The sequence below is a fragment of the Mustela nivalis genome (genome assembly GCF_964662115.1).
Source record: "Mustela nivalis genome assembly, chromosome: 10".
NCBI lineage: Eukaryota > Metazoa > Chordata > Mammalia > Carnivora > Mustelidae > Mustela > Mustela nivalis.
Genome location: NC_139029.1, coordinates 41,299,262 through 41,323,812, shown reverse-complemented (window position 1 = coordinate 41,323,812; position 24,551 = coordinate 41,299,262). Strand labels below are relative to the sequence as shown.

The window sequence follows — 24,551 nt, the reverse complement described above, 5'->3', positions numbered from 1 at the left end:
TTCTTTCCCCCATCTTCCTCTAAACTCCAAAGGGTTATTCCTTCAGAGGGTTTCCGGTGGATCGAGGCAGATTGTGTTAGCATTACGAGCTGTGTTTTTAAAGTCAGCATTTGAGTCAGATGCACTGAGGAGACCTTCAGTCCGCTAACTGAATAATGCATTTCCTGTATGGCCTGAATTTATTTGGTGGTTATGGTTGGGCCTGTCTAGAGCGAACACATGCACCATTGTGCAGCCTCGATGCATGCGGGCCACGCTCTTGGCTTTGAGTCTCTGTTTCCCCATCTGTAAAATGGGAAACAGTTGGACGGGATGGTCCGTTGTCCCTTCCTGCTCTGAAGCTTGGGGATTCCACATGAACTGGACTGGGGAAGTCAGGGAGGATCGAGGCTGTGGGAAGAAGTCATCTTTGTCTCAGACTTGACTTCTCTTTTGAACTCTTGAGCCCTGAGGCTGACTGCCGGAGCAAACATAAGTGTGAGGGGGCAGTTAGCTAATCTTTACTGAGCACCTACTGTGTGCCAGGCTGGGCACTATAGCTTTGACTGCATTTAATGATGCCCAATTACCCTGTGAGAAAAGGAGGCATTATTCTAGTTTTCCAGATGGGGCAACTGAGGCTTGGAAAGTTTAAGTATTGACCCCAGTAATAAGCTCACTAGCTAGTAAGTCTTAAAGCCTGGAGTTTGAACTCAGCTCTATCTGACAGCAAAGCCTGTACTTTCCCGGCTAAAGCACAGCATTCTTAAGGATGGGCTTTAAACCCTAGGCAGTGGTGAGGAGTTGCCGTGCCTAGAGAGTGGACCCCCCATCCTGGGGGAAGATGGTAGAAGGCTGCAGGCTGGTCCAGACAGCTGTTCCTTGGAGGACCCCATTCTGAGTCTCTGCTAACAGGCCAAGGTGTGACTTTATGGGCAGACTGTGTGCATCTGTCCACCTCCCTGCTGTAGAAATGGAGGAAAGACAGCATTTCCCAGTCGTGACATGGGGTCCTCAGGCAAGGATTCTCTGAGGCTGTGGAGGGACCCTCTAGAAACAGCTCCTTCTCCGAAGCAGCAGAACACTTACATGTCCTAGTGGTTATTGCGAGTTCTAGTCCCTTTTTGAGACTTTCCCACAGTTCAGGGCGATTCCTTGCCCAGACGCTGGTTGCGATCTCCCTTTCACTGCTTCTGAAGACACCTTTTGATGTTTGAAGAGAATTTCTCTTAAGCCCCACCACACCTATGGTAGAATGCATGCTTCATTGGGCATGTGGCGTAAGATCTGCTGAACAGTCATTTCCTTCCTGTTCGATCACGGGACGAAGAAGGGCTTGGGAGGGAGAACATCCCAGGAATCAGAGTAAACGTGAGCATTTGTTTGTGGGAAATGGGTCTTTTTTGTCAGATGAAGAATGAATCAAATGACCCCTAGGGGAAGGAAAAGTCCCGCTGCTGGTTTGTGTCTGTGGCCTTGCACGAGGGGGCACACGTCACGAGACGGTGGACATTCTCGGAGAATCACACTTAGTGCAGAAGTCTTTATGGCCCCAGCCTTCTTTGCCTTTGGATGATGACCCTGAGTCCGAAAGGAAGAATAGGAAGAAGAATCAGGAGGGCGCTGGTTGCCATGTGGCCCAGCCTCTTCCGACTTGTGTCTTTTTAACAACTAGATTACTCTTTTAGATGTTGTTGCCTCCTTTTTTTTTTTTTTTTAAATAACAGGTTTGATGGAAAATAAAGCTTTAGCAAGAAACCAGGGAGAATTATAAACCTTACTTTTAAAAATACAGATCCCATTTGCTGTTTTAAGCTCTCCGGAGGGCTGGAGAGTGGGTTTGTTTTGGAACGTTGCTGGACTATATGAATTACTTCTCTGAGGCTTGGGTATTTAATACCTAGTAGAAGTTTGTGTAAGAGCTGATGATGTATTTTGCCGACTTTCCAACCCTGTAAATAAATTACATGTGCTGGCCGAGGTTGCCAGGATCCACTGTGTCAATTGAAGCTTAATTTTTATCCCAAACCACTTAATACTTTTGTCCTAGCGAGTAGAGAAAGTTACCGGGTCTTGTCCAGCAGCGGGCCCATTCCAAGACAGAGACGGCTTCGTGAGACTGTGAGTAGGCCTCCGTGGGTCCACGGATCTTGACACGGTTTTTTGGTGATTAAGTAGCTTCAACGGTCTCAAGCCCAACCCTCCAGGCAGAGGATGATAGTATAATTTTAAGTGTATCGTAAAAATGAAACTCGATCGCTTCCACTCCCCAAACCTGCCTCACTCCCCTTCTCTCTGGAGAACACGGCCGTAATTATGTGTTTAATCTCAAGACCGCCTGTGCATTTTATCTTATTTGAGTGCAAAGCCCAGGTAATAACGTTGGCATTTCCAGTGCGAAACAAAATAGGGTTTCTAATTTGGAGACGCTATTAAATATTTCATGCTTCAACCAAACTCAATTCTTTTTTTCCTATAATAAGTTTAAATATTAATTCTCTGGAATGTCAGATGCCTAAAGCTAGGCATTTAGTGATCTGCAGTTTCAAGTATCTCGAAGAAGGTTTATGAAACAGGATATTTCACTGGGAGGGATGAGTTGTGTGTTTCAGAGATATCTGAATTCAAGGCAGCGTCTTCAGATTTACTTTTTAAAGGGAAAAGGTCGTAAAATAAGTTGCTTTATGTGCTGAAGGATTAAGTGGCTTAGGCTGAAATAACAGCAGGGACTTGACTGTTTTTCCCCCTTATATTTTAACAATGCTTTCTGGGGGAGGGGGTGGGTCATTTTCCCGCCCGCTTGTCTCCTCCCCCATCACCCTCCTCCCCCACCCCCAGCAGCCAGATGGCTTTAATTCTAACCAAATCCCACGCCGAGGCCAAATGATTGATCAAACAGTCATTTGTACTTACGTAGCACTTTTTGTGAGAATATCTCTGCATTGGAGCTTCTCTCCCGGGTTAGCTCTTCTTGGGGCCTTTAGATGGTTGACTTCCAGCAGGCTGAGGGGCTCGGAGAGGCGGGGGTCCAGGGGTGGGCAGAGAAGAGAAATCCCAGACCTTACTATCCTAAGAATTCCTTGCTTAGAAACTTTTTGTTACTTCCCATCCTTGACAGTAGGGGTATCCAAGTTTTCTGAATACAAGGACAAGAGTCTTTCCTCAGTCCACAGGACAGCAGTTATATTTTTAGCGTGTGTTTATGGACAAGATGCCTAATGAGGTTATTAGTTTTAAGCCCTCTTTTAAATAGATTGGTATTTTATCATCCACTTACCTATCTGTAGAGACATCCATTTATTTTCTGGTCTTTGGTGCATGCTTTAAAGGTCACGTCTGATACTACAGCTTGGTTCATAGACTGGCAACCGGTTGGCCAGTGGGAAAATCTGAGCCCTTTGGTGTGATGTCCAAGGCTTTCCCAGTAGTCCAGCTCATCTCTTCCTGATGCCTGCTCTGCTCGTTCTCCAGCAGTGTTGGACTTTTCCTTAGGTGGCTCCAGACCTGGGGTTTTTCTCTTTCCTTGTCCTTCTGTCTTTATAAACCAGGAGCTGCTTCTGATTCATCTCTGTACCCCTGTGTCTACTACCAAGTCTGGCTTGAAGTACGTATCCGAGGGTGTGGCTGAAGCTGTGGGCATAGAACTAGGCCACCAGGATTGAATCCTAGCTCTGAGGACTAACATGGGGAACTTGGGGCATGTCGTTGAGCTCTCTGCTCCTCGGTGTTCTCATCTTCAGAATGGGGATAATAATAGCAATGATCTCACAAGAGGATGAAATGAGTTAATACATGTACAAGTGCTTTGGTACAGGGACTAGCCCATGGTATAATGCTCAGTAAATTTTAGGATTATTATTATTGTTGTTACTGCTGTCATGTAAATGTTTGGTAAACAGAACCTCTTGGAAGGGCTTTCCTTCCTTCCCTTGCCACCAGACTGACTCCTAATTCTTCTTTAAGACCCAGCTCCAGCACCATCTCCTCCCAGAAGCCTTCCTTTTCTCCCTAGGCTGGGTTTTAGTGGAGCTCTAGCACACACACAGCCCTTATCCTTGCTTTTGCCATAGCACTGTTCACCCTGTGGTGATTTTCTGTTGACTTCTGTGGTCTTGAGGACAGGGGTAGAGTTTCCTGATCCCTGCATGTCACAGGGTCTGGCTCAGAGTGGATGTCTGGGAAGGCTGGGGATGGGATCCAACCTAGTGTCTGTCCAGTTTGTGTGCTCTTGTTTTTCCCACATGGTTGAACACACAGTAAGCTCTCGGTGTATGTGAGACTGACAAATATGCAAGGAGTTCCCACATGTGCACACACTCATATTCCCTTTCCAGCACCTGTGTGGGGCTCTGCATAATGACAGCTGTCCCTAGCTTGCTAGCGGACCTTGGACATGTCCTCTCACCTGTCTGGGCCTCCCTATCCTCTCGTTTGTGGGAAGAGTTGGCCTCAGTGATCACAGGTCTTTCTGGGATGCAAGGACAGGCCAGGGGCTTGTAGAGGAGCTAGGGGCATGATGGCTGTCCCAGAGGGACTGGCCCAGGATTGTAGGTACTCCCTGCCACACACCCTCCCTCCCTCCAAGGCAAAATTTCAGGCATTTAAAAATGTGTGTCATCTTGTGGTTTAGAGAGCAGATATTGGTGGTTATACTACATCTGACCCAAACTCCTCTAAGATGAAAAACCTCGGACCAGGTGTTGGAACTGAGGACTGGGAGCCACACTGTGGGTCTCCGAGGTCCTGCCGAGGAGTGGAAATTGGTGTACAGACCCTGGATCCCCACTCCAGGTCAGGTTTCGACAGAGCTCCCTGGGGGCATCATGTTGGCCTGCTGGCTTCTCTACAAGCCTGTTATGGCCTCAGGACTGTAAACCATAAGCTCTGCCCAAATCATTAAAGTTCGTTCAATCCCCCCCTTGAATAGATGGGAAGACTAAGGTTCAGAGAGGCCATGTTGTTACTTGTGCAAATGTGGCCACTTGGCATTTGGAGTCAGAACTGGGTTCAGACCCTTACTATGGACTACTTACTACACCACTTGCTGAACCTTGGCCAAAGTCATTAATGGTGAGCCTCGGTCTTCCTCATTTGTAAAATGGAGGTAATTCCTGTCACTTAGGACTGATGTGGGGAGCAGCTAGCTCAGGGGCTAGCACCCAGTAGGCGTGTTAACAGAAATGAGCTGCTGTTGCTGCTGGTCTTACTGAGAGAGAGCCAGGACAGGTCCGCAGGCCTCACTTCCTCTGATGCTCTTCTACGGCACAGTACTCCATCCCCTCTCTCTGGTGCTTGTTTTTCTTTTCTTTTCTTTCCTTTTTTTTTTTTTTAAGATTTTATTTATTTATTTGACAGAGAGAGAGAGTGAGAGAGATCATAAGTAGGCAGAGAGGCAGTAGGAGGGAGAGGAGGAAGCAGGCTCCCTGCTGAGCAGAGAGCCTGATGCAGGGCTGGATCCCAAGATCCTGAGATCATGACCTGAGCCAAAGGCAGAGGCTTAATCCACTGAGCCACCCAGGTGCCCCTTGTTTCTCTTTTTTTGGTGAAGTTGGAGGAGTAAGGACTCTGGAGTCTCAGAGAGACTGAGGTTCTGATCTAAGTGCTGGAGGACACAGATGTGATTGACTGGCATCTTGGCCTCACTTGGGGCTGTGGGAAGGTAAGGAAGGGGCTGTGGTCCCTGCTGACACGGGCATGGGCTGCCTCAGTGTAGCTGTCTGACCGGTCCCGGCTCTGGGTAGTCCAAGACCCTCACAGGGTCTGTGGTGGCTCTGGTGTTCAGCAGCAGGGGGAGGCGGGAGGGAGTATGGGAAGGGCCAGGAGGCAGAGTGCCCTGCCCCCTGTTTATTGGGTTGGGATTTGACTTCTAATACCCAGCTGGACTGCTTTCACTCCCCTTCTTTAACTTGTAATGCCATTACTGTTCTGCCCCCACCCCTTCCCCACGCATGCAGGTGCTTCCATTTGTTGAACCCTATTGTGAGTAAAGAACCCACAAGGCCGTTTAATTCTTTCTACATTTACTCCTTGTGGGGAAGCATCAGCACCCTTGTTTTACACATGAGAAAAGCTGATGCCCGGAGAGGCTAAGTGGCTGCCCCAAATTCCAGAGCTGGTAGCTGCCAGTCTCCCTCCAGGATCCTGCCCTTCCTCGCACCCTGCTACCTCTCTGGGTCCCCCTTCAGCTCCTTCAGACCTCTGCTGCCTTGGGCCCAGTCTTACCCGTGCATCACTGTTGAGAGACTGCCTCTTCCAGCCAGGATTTCCATTCCCTCTTCATCTGCTGACTGTCCTTTGTTACTTTTCTCTCACTGAACAGTCAGGTATTACAGATGCTTGGGTCGACGTTTTCCTCTGTTTTGAGACCATGGGCTCCTTGGAGCAGGGTCTGGAGTGAACACATCTCCGCCCTGCGGAGGGAGTGTGGACCAGAGATCAGAATGAACGCAGGACCTCGGCAGAATTCATCTGTCCCTTTCCAGTCAAGGGACATTTTCCTGGGGCTGTTCCTCAAGCAGATTTTCGGGAAAACAACCTAGAGTGGGTTTCTATTTTGGAGACTCAGCTTCGTATTTGTAAAACGGGGGGACAGTGAGTCCCTGCCCAGCCAGTCATCAGAAGCCTATGGGGTACAGTGTGCGAAAGTGTCCTGAAAACAGGGAGGGCCATTTCAGTTTGCTTGTTGGTTGGTTCGTTCATCAGTGTGTACTGAATGGCTTCCGTGGCCCAAGCATTGGGTTGCCGCTGGGGACTCCGTGGTGGTCTAACAGAGCCCTCGCTTGCATAGAGCTTGTAGTCTGGAGAGCAATGGACAGTTGGGTGAGTGTGTGCGGGGCCTCTCCCAGCCAGGCTCTGTGCAGCTTCACCGCCTTATTACCTGCTTTGCTGTCCTGAGCAGACTCCTGAGCTCAGCCAATCTAATGCCTCATGACCTGGGACCGTGTCTCTGAGCCTGGGTTTGCAGGCATAGGAAATGGCAGTATTTGCCAGCTTAGCTCCCCTTGCAAAGCTAGTGAGAGACTCGGTGAGGTCTACAGGAAAGGGCAGGACGCTCTGGAGGAGGGTAGTCAGTCCCAAGGAGGGGGACCACCTTTGCCAGCCCCCTTTCTTGTACCTGTTACTTGCTTAAACTTTGCTCTTGGAGGGAATGCCCTTTTTCATCGTCTCTGGGAATATAGGCCAAGAACTTTCATTCTGTGAAATCTTTAGAGTCTCTCCTGTCCCAGTCTCACATGCTTCTCTTCCACTCCTCCCAGTCTGTTGGTGGAAGGTGGCTTCTCGCACAGGAGAGCTCTCAGCTATAGAGACCCAGAGACAAGTAAATTCCCATTGTGTGTTATTGGGCATGGGGAGGAGGCAGGGAGGTTGTTAGGGGCCCTCCTTCCCTCCACACCCCTCCATTTTCAGTATGCTGTCACAATCACCTACTGAATACTGCCAGACACTGGATTATCTTTTTTAATTGATGACTTTAAATAAAAATTTCCCCCCCATTTTTGCATTCCCACATCTTCAACACTTGGTATTGTTATTCTTTTTAAATGTAACCATTCTGGTTGGTGGATGAGTGGTGGAATCTGTTTTAATTTGTGAATGGGCAGTAATTTGAACATTTTCCACATGCTGATTGGCCACCAGTCTACCTGTTTTGTGATGTGCCCTTTCAAGGCATTTACCTATTCTTTTTATTGAGTAGTGTTTTTTTTTTTTAAGATTTTATTTATTTTTTTTGGCAGAGAGAGAGAGAGATCACAAGTAGGTAGAGAGGCAGTCAGAGAGAGAGGGGGAAGCAGGCTCCCTGCTGAGCAGAGAGCCTGATGCGGGGCTTGATCCCAGGACCCTGAGATCATGACCTGAACCAAAGGCAGAGACTTAACCCCACTGAGCCACCCTGGTGCCCCTTTATTGAGTAGTCTTGTCTTAAGTAACTAAAACTTACTTTTTAGTAAGTTTTAAGTATTCTCTTATATGTTCTGGAGAGAAAACCTCTGTCAGTTACATGTTTTGTGAATATTTTCCCCAGCCTGGGATTTGCCTTTCCATTTTGGTCTTTGAAGTTTCCTTTCCCCTTCTTCCTTGTCTTCTTCTTATTTTTTAATTAAGGATTTTTTTTTTTCTAAGTAATCTCTTCACTCAATGTGGGGCTCAAACTCACAACCCCAAGATTAAGAGTCCCATGTTCTACCCACTGAACCAGCCAGGCACCCATTCTTTTTCTTTTCTTTTCTTTCTTTTTTTTTTTTTTAAAGGATTGTCTTGTGTAATCTTAAACTACCCTGTGATGTCAGTGTTTTTATGGAACACTTTTAAAATTAAAATAAATTACAATGAAATAAAATTGAAAATCCAGTCCCTTAGTCATACGAGCCGCATTTCATGTGCTCAGTAGACACCTGTGGCTGGTGGCCACCCATAATGGATGGAACAGAGGTGGAACATTTCCATCACCACAGAAAGTTCAGTTGGACAGCACCAGTCTAGAATATCATTCTTTAATTTATTCATTTGTTCAGCAAATGCTTCCTGGAACCCTATCATATGCTAGGCTTTATATCCGGCCCTGGATAAGTGGGTATAGCCCAGGCTCAGCCTCTGCCTTGGGGCGGGCAGCAGGTGGACATAGTAACTTGGAGGTAGGGCCCGCATGCTGGTTACCAGGGCTGGCTCCTGTTGTGGATGGGACTTGAGTCCTAAGGTCTGTCCTGATCTCAGGAGAGCTCACAGGTCAGCACTGACAAAGTGTATCAGAGTAGACTTTCTCAAGAAGCAGCATTTGCATGACTGGTTTCTGCTGGTTCCCCCCAGAAGCAGTCCAGACAAGGCAGATGGTTCATGGAAGGACATCTCTGAAGCGGGAATCTTGGTCAAGGCTTCCTCCTGGCTCCCAGCTATAGCCTCTCAGATAAGAGTGCCTTCTTGACTTGTGACAAATTGTTTTCTGTTACTTATAATTCTGCTTTGGGAGGTAGATTACCTTTTGAAAAATAATTTGGCTTGTTTTTATTCTTTATTTTTAATTTCTTTTTTTTAAACTTGTGTTGGTAGTATATACTTATCATAGAAGAATTGGAAACTATAGAATCATATGCAGACAGAAATAATATTTGCTTATAATTTTACTCCCCCCTTGGCCCCCACACAAAGGCTGCCATTTACATTTTGGTATATTTCATTTATCTTCTTTTTTTAAATACTTTATATTAATTATATTTTTTATATCCTTGAGATCATTCTGAATATAGTCTTACGTACTTATTTTTAAACTCTACATTCTATTGTAATAAACCTCTTCCATGTTATTAAAATTCCTTGTAAACATACAAAAATACATGCATTTTATTAAATTTGTCAAATCTTTTTAAATAGGCAGCCCCTTAAAATAGTTTAAAATTCAGAAGACCCAAAAAGGGTTCTTAGGAAAGCCTTCCTTTTGTCTTTTTTGCCCCTGCCCCATTCCCTTTGCTGGTGACAGCTGGTGATGCTTGGCTTCTCAGAGGGAGTTTATGCCCATACAAACAAATCTGTGTATATATTACTTGCACAGGGCATAGTGCTTAGAATTTTTTACCTCTTCCCTTCGTACAGATAATGCTGCAGTAAATTTCGTGCAGTAATCCCTGTTTGCATCTCTGATTATTTTCTTAGGCTGGATCCCCAGAGATGAAAATGACTGGGTGAGAGGGTAGTAACATTTGACACAAATTATCAAATAGGTCTTTAGAGGGTTACACCCATTTACACAACTGCATGCCACGTTTTAGAGAACTTACTTCCCTGCACCTTCACCAGAGTTTCCAAAATAATTTCCTAATTTGAAGGTGGAGGTGACATCCGGTTATCGTTTTTTTTTTTTTTTTTTTACATTTATTTGAACGTTAGTGTAGCCTCATGTCTGTTTTGTGTCAGTTCACATTCATAGCTCCTCTTTGGCAAGTTGGTATTTACATTGGGGACTGAATATCTTACTTAAAAAATTTAAACATTTACTCTTCCATATAGGTAGACTGTAAGCTGAGAATGTTAATGCTTTGTTCACTGTATCTGTTGCTAATATTTTTAGGAGTCTGCTGTTTAAAGTTTCTAATGATAATTTTAAAACAGAAATTTGAAATTTTATATATAGTCATATCTCCCAAGACTTTCCTTTGTCATTTCCTTCCTTGCTCTTCTTTTTGTCATTGGCCAAGTGCTGTTGTTTGCTCTTGTTACTATTTTTGGGAGCATGTTTTATTAACATTCTAAAAATAAATTCATATTTTTAGTGAAATAATGCTAACCAGTTTTTTAAAATCACCTAATAAAGAGAGCGGGTCCCCGTTCCTTCGTGGGCCCACTCCTGGGGGCAGCTGCCTTCAGCCCGGGCTCCTGGGGTGTGCACCTCCAGGGGGCGCCACTTAACCCCATCTATACGAACGAAGCTCCCTAGACTTGGGCAACATGGTGGCCCCACCTTCAACTTACTTAGTTGTCTTTTTCTAATATTTTCTTCCACGTGTCTAGGTTACAAAAACAAAAACAAGAGCTAAACATGGTACCGACTGTAGTCCAGTCATGCTCTAAGCATGTTACAAACATAATTCCCATAATTCTCCCAACAACGCTCTGAAGGCGTTTACTCTTATCTTCCCGGATTTGCAGACGAGGAGACATAGCCAGAGGAGGAGAGTAACTTGTCCCGGGCTACACAGCTGGTGAGTGGTGAAGCCCTAATCGCTGTGCTCCCTGGCCTCTAAGATTTGTGGGGCTATCTCTGGGTCCCGAATGCCCATTGTTGACTGGCACCTGTTATAGCCAATGAGGATTCCGATCTCGAAAGCCCCGCCTCCAGCCCGGTGCTTTCCCAGCCTGCACGGGGCACTCCGTGCAGCCCAGGCTGCCGCACTTTCTCTCCTTATGCCTGTGCATAGTGGGGACTGGGTATAATCCACTCTGGGGATTTTGCCCTCAGGGTTCTGGCTGAGCCCCGACACTAGGGATTGACCAGAGGCACTGGTGGCCATCTTCTAAAGCGGGACTTCACTGTGTTCTAAAGCCGGGCTGTAGGCGCACAAACTAAACTGGGATTTGGGGATCCTTACCTGGCATGCCCTTGGGTTGGTTTGGATTTCTCCAAATTCTCCAAAGAGGTGATTTCTTTGGAGGCAGTTGTTGAAAAGTTGTGACGTTTCGTTTCCCCATGGCTGGTGGCGCTGAAGAGGGGGAAAGGATTGTTTTCTCCTCTCCACAACTCAAGTGAGGGGGTTCTGAGAGGTCCACCCAGAGAGCCCTGCACAGCCCCTGAAGCTGAGGAATGGTTGTGTCTCTCCTGGCCTGATGGTGTTGAAGAGGGTGGCTGCACCATTGCCACCTGTGATGGGGCAGGAGGTTGTGTTCCGGGCGACATGCCTGGTGGTGGTTCTCAGACCTGCCTTCTTTGCCCAAGATGGCATCTTGCCAGGCAGGGGTGAGAGAGACTGGAGGTGTCCCACAGGATACAGTGGGGTGGGGGAGGTGTCTACCAACCAGGGGAGCTCTCCCACTGAACAGCTGGGTCCACAGAGCTCCCACAAAGGTGGGCAAGGGAGTCCCTTTGTGCCACTGCAATGGAAAGAGTAAGGAGGCTGGAGACATTGCCCCTTGTCCTGCACAGAGTTCCCAGCCTGAGGCAGGTCCAAGGTGTGGGAAGGGAGGAGCTTCCCTATAAATGAAGCTCAGTGTTGAGATTATTAATCTGGATGGGACATCTTAATTACTAAACTGAGACTGTCAGGGGACTGAAGTATCTGGAAGATGTTTTATGATCTACAAATGAGCCAACGAGTTATGGGACTTCCAGAGACTTCTCGGCGGTGGGGATGGGGAGCAAGTCAGCAGGTTGGGTTTTAAAAGGGACAAGTTTCGGAGAGGGGAGACTTGGGAAGGGACAGGTAATGATAAATTGTTTCTATAGCCCTCTCTGGATCCACTTTCTCAGCATAGTGTTAGGTTTGGTACAGGTGGTAGAATCAAGTCCTGTACTATGGGAACTTCTCCTTTGGGGTGCAATACATTGTTTTCCTGGATATCTATCCCTTCTTTCTTCGTTTGCTAGTCTCAAATTTGTGTATGTTATTATTTCTCCCTAAACATTTTGTCAGTTTTGTGGCACCTGTCAATCATACTTCCCTAAATGCACGAACACATCAGGTTAGCTTCGTTCCGTGTCTCCTACACCTCAATGAAGTAAGAGCTGGTCTACTGCACGGTTGACCTCCTGGGGCCCTTCTTTGAAGCTCTCCTTTGCAGGACTTCCCATTTCTTGGTTCATGCCTGTATCATGCACTGCAACTGGTTTAAGCAGAAAAGAGATTTTTTTATGAAAGGATGCTGGGTGGCTCTCATAATTGCCTACTAAGGCTAGAGACCCAGGCTTGGAAGCTACATAGCCAAGAATCTTACTCCAAATCCTGCAACAGGGCTGTGCGGTGAAAACAGTGGGTGACAGACATTGGCAGCAGAGCCACAGTCCTTGGTTATTGGTTATTGCCGACTGCTTGTTTTTACACATGCCATTGGAGGCTGCAAAAGGAGGCTGGGAAACATGTCCTTCCTTCATTCAACAAATTTGTGTTGAGCACCTCCTATGAGCTAGGTACTCTTCTAGATGCTGAGAAAGTAAGCCAACAGTCAAAAAAATTTCTACACTCATGAAACTTATATTCTAGAGTGGGAGGCACAGTTATGAAGGGAACAAGTTAAATATAAAGTTGAGCAAATGATGATAATACTTCGGAGAAAAAAACAGAGGATGTTGCGGGGGACTACTGCTTCACAGGGTGCTCATGGTAGGGAACATGGGTGGACAAGCCAAAGGATGCAAGGGATCAGATATTTTCAGCTTCTGTGTGTATTTTCATTGTGTGTGTGTTGGGGGGGCGTTGAAGTGGAGTGGGGGGGATGCCTTATAAGGTGAGTAATTTTCCCAGTAGAAGAAAGGGATTCAGATGCTGGCACCCAGAAAGAAAGGCAAATGCCCTTTGCATTGTATTTTCTTGATGTAACCTTGTAATTTGCTGGAGGGCATCCTCCAATGAAGTTGTAAGAGGTCAGTAAAGATGATTGTCTGAAAAGCGTCTCATTCTTGACTGTTTGGCTGGAGAATTTTGATAATAAGAACTATAATTCCAGTGCTTATGACTATGTTTTAGGCATAGTTGACTTGAATTCATTCATCCTTATACCAAGCCATTAAAGTAGGTGGTAGAGATGATTACTGTGCTTGTTCTACAGAAGAGGAAACCAAGATCCAGTGAAGTTAAGTAACTTGGCTGTGGTCACACAGCCAGGGAGTGGCAGGGCCAGGATCAGAACTCAGATGTTCAGCTTCAGAGCTGATCCTGTTAAGAATTGTGACAACATTGTCCCGTTGTCTTCTGGCTTCCCTCCTTGGCTGTGGACAGTTCTCGTGCCATGATTCCAGAGGCTTTGCCTAGGTTTCTTCCCCACTCCTCATCATCTGTTTTCTAGAAGATTTCTAGATACTCTCTCCACCCCTGGTGCTGTAAAACTTTGCAGTAATGTGCCTTGATGTGGATTTTTTTCCCCATTAATTAGGCTGGGTGCGTGGTGGGACCTTTGCATCATGAATCTGGAGATTCAACATTTTTTTTTTTCCCATACCATGTCTTTCTTGTCCTTTTCTGGAAATCCTCCTAGTTGTTCTGTATCGATCCTCTCATTTTCTTGCTTTTGTGTCTTTGATCTGTTTCCTGAGAATTTCTTTGACTTTATCTCCCATTTATTTTTTCAGTTTGTAAAAGCACCCAATCTCTAATGATTCCTTTTCATACATTCTGTCTCGGTTTATGAATGCAATATCTTAGCATATCTCTCTGAGGAAATTGTTAAGATATTATATTTATTTATTTATTTATAAAGATTTTATTTATTTATTTGACAGACAGAGATCACAAATAAACAGAGAGGCAGGCAGAGAGAGAGGAGGAAGCAGGCTCCCCGCCAAGCAGAGAGCTCCATCCCAGGACACTGAGATCATGATCTGAGCTGAAGGCAGAGGCTTTAACCCACTGAACCACCCAGGCGCCCCAGATTCTATATTTATTTTTTTAAAACACTTATTTATTTTAGAGAGAGAGTGAGAGCGCGCATGGATGCACAAGTGGGGACGGGGGTGGGAGAGCAGTAGAGGGAGAGGGAGAAGCAGACCCCCTGCTGAGTAGGCAGCCCGACTTGTCTCCATCCCAGGACCCTGAGATCCTGAACTGAGCCAAAGGCAGATGCTTGCTTAACTGACTGAGCCACCCGGGAGCCCCATGGATTTTATTTTTTTAAATTTTTAATTTATAGTTATTACTATTTTGATTATTGGGATTTTAAACCACTTCTCTCCTTTGCCCTGGGTTCCTGTTTTCCATTTGATTGACTGGGCTCATCCTTCCAGGTTACGTGCTGTGACAATTATCTGACCTTAGAAAGACATCCCCTTATACTAACCCTCCTGCTCTTCACTGTGGTCCCTAGTGTCCTCCCTGCCCAGCTTGTGTGTTCAGAAGTGGTCAGCACAAGCACCGTTTCCAAAAAAATCATCCTTCTCACCCCCAGCCCCCAGCCCTGGCTGAGGCTGCACCCCCACGCCTGCCTGTTGGATGGTGCTGTAGGAGCCCCCCACGTGCCTGAGGGTCTGCCTGCCTCGTCATCCCAGAGCTCTGGAGTGCCCCTCCAGAGCCCCACTCCTCACTGGGTGCTCCTGGAGCCCTGCCCGGTTCCTCTCTGTGATGTTAACTCTGTTACATTTTCATCAGGGAGCTTGTCACTCTCCTGATCTTCTTGTTCCTGCTGCGTCACCCTGCACTTGCAAGAAGCAGGCCCTACAAGAAGCTAGGGCCGAGGATGGTGCTTGCAAAGAGTAGGCTCCTGACCCTGGGTGGGTGGAGTGCAGTCCCATTGCCACTGTGCATCTCTGGACATCGTCAGTGTTTCTGGGAATCAAGCCGCTCTTCATCCTTCTCCATGCCCATCTCTGCACAGGGCCTGGAGCAGCATCCATGGAGGCCAGGTCCCTCTTTGTTGGGGGAAAAATAGCATTTCTTGCTATTTTTGTGTGGGCCATAGTTTTGATGCAGACTGCAGCTAGTATAATAGAAAAGATGGGGGTTTGGGGCCCCTGGGTGGTTCATTTGGTTGAGTGTCTTACTCTTGGTTTCAGCTCAGGTCATGATCTCATGGGTTGTGAGATCAAGTCCCTCATCAGTGGGTTCTCTCCCTGGGCACTTCCACCCAACCTCTCTCAAAAATACCTAAACACATATTTAAAAAAAAGTCAGGGGGCCATGGTGGACCTGAATTTCCACACAGCCTGGAGCTCTAGGGCTGCTGTGTAAAATGTTTCCATTTTCTCCTCTGTAGAATGGGATGGTAGTCCATACCTGGGGCTCTGTGAAGCTCAGGGGAGATCCGGGGTTGGAAAGGACCTAAAACAACTAACAAAGAGGGGATTTGTATAACCCGTTCTGCAGTTCTAACGCAGGGACCATTTCTGAGGCACCCACTGGGGTTAGAATAAGCTGCCGTGCTCATGTTTCCATAACTCAGTGAATCTTTCCGACAGCCTTGTGAAGCTCCTGGCAGTTTTGCTCCTGAAGAAGCAGAGGCTCGGAGGAGATGCGTGACTTGCTGGCACCTCGTGGAGCTTGTCGTGACTGCCTCTGTTTTCTTAGGCTCACCTCTGTCTCCTACTACGTTTGGATCTTGTTTGTCTTTAAACCAAAAACCAAAAAACAAAAAAACCCAAACTCCAAATTGCTGGATTTTTTTCTTTGTTACTTATCCTTCTTTCGTAACTTTTTGGGGGAGGGAAGGATTGGGGAAGGTAGGGGAAGTGGGGACAAGGTCTTAGGACTCCCCCCTGCAGCCCTGTGTGATCCCCGAAGCCAGGGGTGTGGGTGGCAGGCTCAGCAAGAAGAGGTTCTCCAGCACCCTGTGGATTCATGCCTTTGCAGATGAGCTAGCTGCAGGCTTAGGGGCTCTCCCCTCCCTGCTTTAAAAAAAATCTCTTCTCCTCCCTGTCTCTCCTCTCCTTCTCTCTTGCTCTCTGGCATGTACGCTATCTGCCCGCCTCTATAGTTGGTCCCTTCTTTTCTCTTGCTGTTTCCTTTTCTTCCTTTTTGGTATCTCTCTACCGTTTCTACTTCTTTTTCTTTTTTCCTTCTGGAGCTTTCCATGTCTTTCTGTCTCAGCTTCTCTCTGCCTTATTGCTTGTGTTTTTTTCCTTCCTTCTCCCTGCTTCTGCCTTCCTGGGTCCTTATTTCGGTTTACACTCCCTCTACCTGCCGTTTCTGGCAAGTGCTCCTTTTGTGGTTGTGAGAACGAAGAATCTTTGTGGTAGCCCGCGGTGGCTCTTCTCGGCCCCTGAGCTATCCTGGGAGAAGCCTACAAAGACATAGGGCCCTGGGAGAACTGGACACAGTCCTGGGGGCAGGCTGGGAGGAAGGCGGGCCTCTGCGGGTCACTCTGGCTGCCGGTCCCCGGAGGCAGGTCTGAAGATGACCCTATTGCCCGTGACTTTAATCAATTAGAGGGCGCTCACTGACCCTCCCTCTGTTCAGGTGCTGGGCTGGGCACTGAAACACTGCCGTGCCCTAAAGGGGCTTTTGTTAGGGATGCAGAGTCAGAAAACACCTGTTGTGGTGGGTGATTATCAGCTGTATACACAGGAAATCGCAGGGGCTTTATGACTCCTGCTGCGGGTGCAGGCTTCTCGGCAGATAGTTTGCGTGGGCCAGGCTCTGAAGGAGGGGGAGGCCGTTCACTGCGGGTGAAAACACAAGGACAAGGCCTTCTAGGCCTTCTTATTCTCTCTCTCTTTTTTTATTTTTTAGAGAAAAAGAGTGGGGAGGGGCAGAGGAAGAGAGAGAATCTGAAGTAGGCTCCTCCCCCAGTGTGGAGCCTCACACAGGCTTCGATCTCATAATCCAGAGATAATGGCCTGTAGGCTGTCTTACTCAAAGTATGGTTTCCAGGGCAGCTGGGTGGTGCATTTGGTTGGGCGTCCAAGTCTTGGTTTCAGCTCAGGTCATGATGTCAGGGTCCTGAGATCAAACCCCACATCAGGCTCAGAGTCTACATGAGACTCTCTCCCCCTCTCCCTTTGCCCCCCCCCCCATGCTCTCTTTCTCTGTCCCTCCTCTCTCTCCCCCTAGCTCTCTTAAATAAACAAATCTTTAAAAAACAACAACAACAAAGTATGGTTTGCAGACCAACGGCATGGGCACCACCTGGGAGCTTCTTAGAAATGCAGAATCCTCGCCCCACCCCAGACCTACTGTTTCAGTATCTGCCTTTGAACAAGATTTCCAGGTGATTCATGGGCACACCGAAGCTGGAGAAGCACTGCTCTAGGCCAAGGCTGTGCAAAGGGCAGGTTGTCGGGGAGAGCCCATGTGTTGAGTAGTGGGGAGGAATTTGGTGTTGCAGGGGCAGAGATGTGGCTGAAGGTGGCCTGAATGAGGCAAGAAAGGAAGGTAGGAGTCAAACTGCCCTGGCCCTTCAATGACCCACTAAGGATGAGAAGGGAGCTGAGGCTATGACTGCTGCTTCCCAGACCTAACAGATCCATAGACCCACAGGCCACCGTGTCCACAAAGACCTTTCAGGATCATCAGATCCTCTTTGCACCAGGTGAATGGAGGAAACTGAAGCCCAGCGACTCCAGGTGACTCGCTTAAGGTCACACAGCAGATACAGGGTAGGGGGGATGGACAGCTGGTGCTATTTTGGGATGTATTTGTTTGTGATAAGAGTGGTTGCTGCTTAGTAAGGTCGTGCCGTAGGCCAGGTGTGGAATCAGGTGCTTCCCGTTGGGCCAGTGAACTAGGTCTTTCCTCTTTTGTGATCCACATTTACCACACGAGACACTAAGGCTCTGAGAGGTACATTCACCTGCTTACGGACGAGTGACTGAAGAACAGAGCTGGGCTCTGAATTTGTTTGGCTGACTCCAGGGTCCATGTGACCTGCCCCCTGGAGGACAGGCTGAGAAGCTCAAGCATGATTCTGGAGGCCGTGGGAAGCTGCAGGTAGGACCTGGTCAGACCCCGGTTTTGGGGAAGATCGCACAGGGGCAGGGGTGAGCACTAAGCTCTCTGGGTGGCCTTGGGTGAGCAAGCTCCTGGGTCTTGGTTTCTCCCCTGCTGGGTTTCCATGGCAATTCTAGCAGAGTCCTGAAGGTCCGCTCTGAGTCTGACTTTGCGTATGTCATGCTGTGATGTGTCACGTCAGAGCGGCTGGAGGTGGCTTAACCCTGCTGCCCACGAGTGTTTTCCTGCTGGCCTGTAATAGGGTGCAGGGAGTTTCAGTCCTGGGGTGGGAGGTGGAGAAACAAGGCTGCAGAACGGCCGAATGGGGGGCAGCTGTGTTGAGGGAGGAGCTGACCGGCCCCTCCAGCTCGGCCACCAGGGCTGACTCCGTCCCACATGTGATTCTGATTAGGCGGCCTGTGTAAAAGTTACCTAAACACCACTCTAATTACTCTGTTTAGGAACATTCACATGCGTGGGAGGGTGCCTGGCACTGGCTTCCCACATGTGCTGGGGGTCTGCGGGGAGGACCGCATTTGCACGAGCGTGACAGGCACCGCGTCGGAACGTCGCAGCCACCCGGGGACGGGGCTCCTGCTGGACGAGCTCAGGGGGTTCTTCCCAGGGGCCCAGCAGGCAGTTGGGGAGGAGTGACTCCCCTGTCTCTTGCTTGTGGCAGAGAGCTCCTTTAGTCTCTCATCCTCCCCTGTGAAGTAGGTGGCACTGTCCCCACAGGGAATATGGCGGCGTTTCAAAGGTGCATAGAGCGACAGAGCACAGATTCGGATCTGGAGTTGGCCAGACTGGTCCTCTCGCTGTGTAACCTCGGGCAGGTCCCATCGTCTCTTTGAGCCTCAGCTCTCGTCTCATAAGACCGGCTGTCTTGCAGGCTCATTGTGAAGATGAAATGAACTAAGTGCCCCGGGAGAGGACTTGACGTGTGACCAGGGCTACCATGGGGCACAGCTCCACTTGTGGGGAACCCCGGGCTCTGTGTTACACACATGACTCTGGGGGTGACGTGCACAAGGCCCCGGGGCTATTTATTTCATTGACACTTGTGTGGGGCAACACCTTGGTTGGGTGTGGTTTGGGGTGCCCCCTAGAGGTGGAGAGGGATGGCTAAACGTGGGGCAGTCCCCAGGAGGACTCTTGGGGCATCAAGAAGGCCTTGCTTTCCTGGCTTCATGGGCTGTCCCGGCAGGGGTCTGTGGGGAATGGACTGTCAGTGTTTCCCCTCCAGGGATGAGGGGGTGTGGGCAGCATGCTATCCTCAGGAAACTGGCGACACCGGCAACGATCTCTTGTACCTTGAACTTTGCCCACCTAACTTGCACTCTTCTCTGTCTGTGGATAAGCCCATGTGTCTTGGCTCCTGCCCCCAATGATAAGGCATTCATCCATCCAGCCCTACAGCCATCTTCATGCCCATTTGTATGAACATCCATCAGCATTTTCATACCTCTACCCAGTTGCCCACCAACCCACATTCACCAAGTTGGTCATGTCCCCTGCTCGTGATATGCAAAGATTACCCTCTGCTGAGTCGGAACTACCTCTGTTGGAGGGGGTGTGTGGCTGGCTTTGACATTAAGGAAGGCTGTTAAGTTCGGGACTCTGCTTCATAGATGAAGCAGATCAGAGAGTGAGTCTGAAGGAGTCTTTGCTTGCCAGTTCTCCTTCCCCTTTTGTTTACTTGTCTGTTTATCCATTCACCCACTTTTCATTCATGTGTCCATCCATCTAACCATCTCCGCAGCCTGCCACCTACTTCCCCACCCATGTTTATAACCGACCATGAAATCATCTAACTGCCAGAACCACCCAGCTACCCTACTGCCTGTTCATCCGCCCAGCTGCCTCGTTGCTCATTCACCTTCACACCATCAGCAAATGTATTTTTAAGACTCCAAAATGGAAGAGGCGCTGGGATTCTGGACTACTAGCCTGATGTATGACCTGTATCAGCTGTGTTCTTGGGACCTGTTTTAAAGCTCTGATATTTTATATTATGTGGAAACCCAAGACAGAGGTCCTACTCTCATTTATCCAACAAATCCATATACACAACAGTTGCTGAGTACTTACTGTGTACCTGACACCACTTTAGACACTTGGGATCCTGTGGGGAACAAGGCAGGCAATCCTTGACCTTGTGGAGTTTACCTTCTAGTAAGGGAGACAGACACTAAGTAAGCAAACAAAAAAATAAAGATTGCTGTATGTGCCTCTGTGTGCTGGGCATGGCCTAGGAAACTCCTTAGGGAGTTTCTAGTCTAGTTGGAGGTGAGATAGGTCTGGGGAAAGAGACCGCTCACACGGTCTGTGTGCTGTACTCCGAACTGGAGTGCATGTAAGTATTGAAAAGGACCACAGGAGGCCAGAGAAGCAACCAAGGAGGACTTCCCCGGGATGGGAGCCTACAATGCAGCCTAGGAGGTTACAGTACGGGGGAACCTGCTGATACACATAGACCAAATACCATCTGACCCTGAGTACCATCTCGATGCCCTGGATCTAGAGTTGGCCATCGTACCAACTTGCTGGGTGAAGCCAGGCCCTTGTCCATGCTGAGCCCCTGTCCTAGAATCACGAAATGATGGAGTTGGACTAGATATGCTCTAAAGTCTCCTGGACCATGACTCTGAGATATTTGAATTTAATTAAAAGGGTAGACCTATTTATGTCACGTTTTAGTATGCATTCTTGAATATACCATTTTGAGTAATAATCCTTGTTACGTTCTTGTGAGGAGAGGACATGCTACCCCCATTTTGCAGATGAGAAAACTGAGTCTTCCCACTCTGTCAAGCCACCTACCATTTTTGCTTTCCTTTCAGAGATTTAGGAAAAGCTTCAGTGAGGGTGGGTGGGTGGGTGTGTCTGAAAGGATAGGTATTTGGGGTACCGGATCTTTGTCTAGTACCTCATCTAAGATGGCAAATGCTTATTTTCATTTCTGTTTAAGGAAAAAAAAAATTCAATGAATGGTTTTGGTGTCTTAAATAGCAGGAACCCTGGAATAGAAGGTATTATTATTAACTGCTTTCTTATCAGACAAACCTTGGCAACAGCCTTTGGTCTTAAATGGCAGAACTAGGACTTGAACCCAGGGCCATTGGATTCTCCAGACCTCTTCCTCTTTCCCCTGTCTCCATTTCAGGGCTCTTGAAACAGCCTGGAAGGGTGCCAGGGAAGTCAGAAGAGAAGAGGGAAGGCTTTTATCATACCACATTCTCCTCCACCCTCCATGTGAGAAAATTGGGGGATGTGCTTTTTTTTCCTTTTTTTAAAAAGAAGGTTCTTGGGCTCTAAGAGTCGTTTTGCCATGGAAATAGCAAGGTTTGGTCCAGCTAGCAAGGCTTTGTGATTTAGCAGGTGCTGTAGAGGCAGATTCTTTTGTTGAAGGGATCTGCGTGCACTCACACTATGCAAACGGGCCTAGCTCCAGCCTCCCTATTAATTAGGAACATTTAGAAACGTTCCTGACTATACCCTGAGTTCCCTCTTGTGAAACTCCACAGGTCAGAGGCCACACATGTTTTGGTTTTCTTATTTGAGGTATTATGTGTTCAAGGTAGATTTATGCTACAACCTTTGTTTATTGACTTGTACTTTTCCCTGTGAACCTAATGGAACATGACAGACGATATTTACAAGGCACGTGTTTCCGATTAAATCATGTGAGACATTAAAGCCCGATAAATGAAAGCCCCTTTGAAAGGCCAGGTTCAGAGAGAAGGAGGCAGTCCCTGGTGGAGCCTTGACAATAGAATTGCCCCCTCAGCTGTGGCTGTAGGAAATGCGGAAGGTGGCAGCAGTCCCTTCATGTGGAGGGGACCTGTTGGTCGCTACTTCCCAGCTAGAGACCAGAGCTGCATAGAGGTCTGAAAAAAATGGGCATGAGGAGCCCTTCTTTCTCTCAACTGTCTGGGTAAGAGAGAAGGGAAAAGAGCACTCCTTTTTAGGGCACCTACTGTGTGCCAGCCTCTATCACATAAGTGCTTTTCTGCAAAGTCTAGCTGAACCTTGTGACAACTATGAGGTTATTACCTTCTTGAAGGGGCATCAGAAAGGCATGGGTTAAGACTGTTGATTCAGCCCACAGGATGGCTTTTAGGTCCCGATGGCTCTGCTGTCCACTTTCCGTGACTCTGGGCAAATTATTTAATCTCACTGAGCCTTGGTCCCTTCACCTGTAAAATGGGGACAGTAATGGTGTCCATTATTCTCTGTGCTCCATAGTACATTAGCCAACATCACTATTAAGTGGAGGCACAGAGAGGCTGAGTAACTAGCTAAGGTCACTGCCAGTAGGGGCTTGTGGCTGGAGCCCAGGCCTCAGGTTCCAGAGCCTTTCCCTGTTGCTCAGGTGGCTCTGGTGGAGGAGCTGGGTGGGGCAGCCTGTGGCCGGGGAGGGCAGCTCCCCTTCCTGCCGACTCCTGCACTGGGATGTGGGGTATTCCCTCAGCCTTCCCCAGACTTTAATGGCTTCATAGGCAGGATTAGCCGAATCGGGAGTCTTTCCATGGAAGGCAGTTAAAGGATTTGGGTAAATGCAGAAAGTGGAAACAGCTTGGGAAGCTTTCCCCACCCCTCCCTCCTGCCTTCTCTCTCCCTCCTTTACCCTTCTCGTCTCCTTCCCTTTTTCTGTCCCATGTTGTCTCAGAAGGGGTCTGGGTGGGAGGGGTGTGTGTGTGTGGTGCTGACCTGTGGGACTGAGCACAGCCTGAAGACTCACTTTTTTTCCTTAGCTGGTCACATGGCAGCAGGTGACCTGAGAACTAATGAGAACAGATTGAATCCTTTTTTATGTGTACCATTTCTTTTTAGGACCTCTGAATAGCCTAACTGCTTTACAGGAGCAGTGATTGACAAAGAAGAGGTGGGAAGATGCCAGCACCGCCTCCACCTGGCATAATGGAAAAACTTGCTTTTGGAAACACAGACTTCTCTTTGGAAGAGCCTTTATTGATCATCAGCTGCCATTTCCCGGGGGAGTGGGACATCTGTCTTCCACCCACCTATAGGGGTTTGAGAATAATCTGAGGGGTTTGGGGGAATCTGGCTTTGGAGTTGGCTAGCTTGGATTTGCCCTCTGGTTTCCCTCTTGCCATCTGGGTGCCATGGGCCTGTTGCTTTCTCCCTCTGAGTGCAGTGTCCTCATGACAGAGAGTTGCCATAGTAGATGTGGAGGTCTGGGCAAGGGCTGACACCAAATTAGAATCTGCCAGATCTTCCTAGGATGTGCCACAGGGCCTAGGAGAAGCCCCAAGAAGCCGAAGGCCTCCTTGGCTCCTTGCCCAGTATCCTGTTCCATCTGTTGGGAACAGGTGTGAGTTCAAGCTCATTCTGTGCATTTCCCCTCCCCTGGTCTCTCTTTACTCATCTGCAGAATGGGGAGGTGAATTCCTTTCCTGTCTCAGAGCAGGGAGGGCCTAGGGAAGCCCTTGAGAAACTGCAGACCATCTTAGAGACAGTGATGACACCCCATGTGTCACATGGGAGGTTACGAAGAGCTTTGCCTCCCTGGAACTCTGCGTTCTCTGCAGCGGGTGTCCTCTTTCAGTGTGAGGCAGTGCTGGGAGTGGAGGTGACTTGCTCAAGATATGGGGGGTTAGCAGGCCCCACAGAGCTGGGAGCTAACCTGAAGTCCATCCCCCCGCAGATCAGGCCTGCTCTGCCCCCCACCCTGATGTCCGCTCTCAGAGAGACCCTGGACTCCAGGGGCTGGAATGGCTCATTAAGCAGGCAACAGCTCTAGCTCCCTCTGTCCTAAATGAACTCTTTTCTCTTCTCCCCTCCTTTTCCCCCGTCTTTACCACCATTCATCTGCTCACCTGGACTTCAGGTGATGTGGCTCAGGGGTGCAAGATGGGGAGCCCATTGAATTAAAAGCTCTGCGTGAACAAGCGAATAACCCCATTACTATGTGTGTCCATGGGCAAGGTTCGTCTCTGTGCCTTGATTTCTCCTATCAGTAAGACAGGATGGAGAGTGCCTACTTTATTCCTGCCACGAATTTGTTGCTGTGGGGCAAAAGCAGTCCTGACAATGAGCAGGTGGGACCTGGTTCAGAGTGCTGTTAGGCAAGGTGCTGTGATGAGCACAAGGGGATCCTAGGAGAGGACCTCGTGTTCTGCAGCCTCTGCTGTGAAATGTTTCTTCCAACTGAGAAGGGTTTTTAAGGGCCATGTTTGGTCTTAAATGCACAAGTGGGACAAGGGAGAGAGTTTTGTTTCTTTAGTGGGTAACACTGATTCTCAGAACAAGCTAAACAAATCCCCCCTTATTGAAGAATGTTGCTTGGGGCTAGGCTTGATTAAAATCGGAAAATCTAAGAGGCTTAAATGTGTGCGGTTTGGGCTGTGGAGGGATCTGGAGTGCTTTGCTCTGCCCTGTGTCTCCCTGGCCGTGGTTATAGAGTCATGAGGCCATAGAGGGCCTGTGGTGGTGATTGGCCCATGAAGCACCCCGTTTTATCAGCAGGGAGTTGGAGAGCCTCCCTGGATCCGAATG

General features: G+C 48.2%; 1 protein-coding gene and 1 long non-coding RNA gene across 6 annotated transcripts in view; both read left to right on the top strand.

Annotated features, from left to right (window-relative positions):
- Positions 1-24,551, top strand: part of GLIS1 (GLIS family zinc finger 1) — a 214,280-nt gene that overhangs the window by 7,132 nt on the left and 182,597 nt on the right. The gene's annotated exons all lie outside the window — the stretch shown is intronic.
- LOC309843167 lies at positions 1,732-15,764 on the top strand. The gene is made up of 2 exons (XR_014299984.1): positions 1,732-2,100; positions 15,566-15,764. It is a non-coding gene; the product is annotated as an uncharacterized lncRNA (long non-coding RNA).